This window comes from Carassius gibelio, chromosome B5 (genome assembly GCF_023724105.1).
Source record: "Carassius gibelio isolate Cgi1373 ecotype wild population from Czech Republic chromosome B5, carGib1.2-hapl.c, whole genome shotgun sequence".
Lineage (NCBI taxonomy): Eukaryota > Metazoa > Chordata > Actinopteri > Cypriniformes > Cyprinidae > Carassius > Carassius gibelio.
This window is the reverse complement of record NC_068400.1, coordinates 36,238,456-36,240,538: the sequence shown is the minus strand read 5'-3', so window position 1 is coordinate 36,240,538 and position 2,083 is coordinate 36,238,456.

Sequence of the window (2,083 nt, the reverse complement as noted above, 5' to 3'; positions counted from 1 at the left end):
TTACGTCTCGAGTCTTCTTTCTTCTACTTGAATGTGATTTATCTCCCTCAGTGAACATGTGAACAGTCGTGTCCAGAGAAATAAAAAAAGATGACATTTACCTAGATTTGCCATATTTAAAAAATCTATCAGTGATGATCTCTAAACACTATTTATTCAACTCTACATAACGGTAGGATAAGCGGTTCGGAGAGTGGATGGATAGAGTGGTACACACATGCACACACACTACAAATGGAAGTATAGCCTGGGCTGGAAGCAAATAGCCCGGGGGGGATCGTGTCCTTCTCTTATGAGCAAAAAGGGTCTGGTATGAGTGTGAGTAATAGAAAAACGACTGCGGTGAGATTCCCTGTGGTACAGAACAGAAAGCCTGACACAAAGCTGTCATGTGCTTTCATTAGATGCTGGACAAACCACTGTACAGCATGAACTACTCTGGAACGACCTCCCTCCGTCTCTTTCCTTTCAGTTCTCCCTCTCCTTTACTCCTTTTATTTTTTCCAATAGTGACCCGAAGAGCAGCGGAGGCCACTCTGCCAAATCTCGAGACATAATCACAGCTTGCTCTGTTTAATTGGTGCTGCTACACTAGAGTTGAGAAACTGATGATCTCGGGAGACCTTTTGTTCATTAAAAATAATGAGTCAGAAAAGCTCATCAGCACCAGAAAAAAATATGTGACTCAATCGGAAAATATAAACATGGAAGTGTAATTAAAAACATTATCATCAATATGTATAAAGCAATAGCCTTATAAAAAGAAAGGGAGATATAGAGAATGCTCTGCATTATTATTATTATTTTTATTTTTTTTGCCGGACAAGCAAGTTTGCTTCTTTGTGAGGGCATGGAGGAGGGAGAAAGAGGGGAGCGATCAATCTCCGACCAACACAAGCACGAACAGACTGCCAGAGAGAAGCAGAATGCGTTCTCTGGGACTTACTGCTATTTGCCACACATGTACCAAGGACACAACGCCACTTAGTTTCTGTCTTGTCATTTCACAAAACAGCATAAAACCCAAATACCTTCCAGGAATCTGTAATGCATCGCATCTGCTTAATCATATTTGACCACCCACTGCTTTCATGCATTTATTGATAACGATGGAAAAGGAGTCAGAAAAGTGTTTTGAAAATAAAAATTTAAAAATAAAAATTTTTGGCAATGCATCTTTATGTGCCTCAGATGCTATGTAAAACAAGAGAAATCAAGGTAAAGTCAATACTAATCAACCTTCATTTCATAACTCCCAGGGAATAGTTTTGTAATTATGTTTCAATCATTTTACTTTTTCAGTTTCCAATATATTAATTTCCTCTGGCTTAGTCAAAATTCAGTAGGCAGAAATTATTCACGCTGCATTCTTGTGTTTTTCCAAAAAGTAGACAAGAAAATGTGACTTTTCTAGAAACATTATGTTAGTTTGACACACACACACACACACACACACACATACATATATATATACATTCATAGTAACTCGTATGGATAGAAAAAGACATTTAGTGGCATCATTCTTGATTTAAAGCAATGCTGTGTTTTTCAAAGCTAATTCCCTAATTACATTTCCTTGGGTTCCCTACAAACACCATTTATATTTCTCTATAATGGTTAGAGTAAATTATAAAATAAATACTGTCCTGTGCACACTATGAGATCTAGATAATATGTAAAAAAAACCATTATAGATTAATGAAGCACTCTGCTCAGAATCATGAGGCTTAGATTAACCTTTCCCTGTCTGAATTTTCCCACACCATGCCTGCACGATAAAATAAGGGTTAACCAAATGTCTCAGATGTTTGCAGCTTGAAGGTTAATTGGATTTAAACTCAGATATAAACCGTAAAGATCATCCAGGCTTAGGCAGAAGCAGATGCAAGCAGAGCAGTTGGGTGTACAGGGAGGGCAGCTATGAGTTTTGTTGGGTTATGGCATTGACATGCTGCAGTGCAATGGACTGTAACCTAATGCGCCAACGGCTGCAATAATAAAGTGACCGAATCCAAGCTGAGGGAAGCAACGCCTCATGACTTATCCCACTGCATACAGCAATCACTGCTTGACACTCACTCAC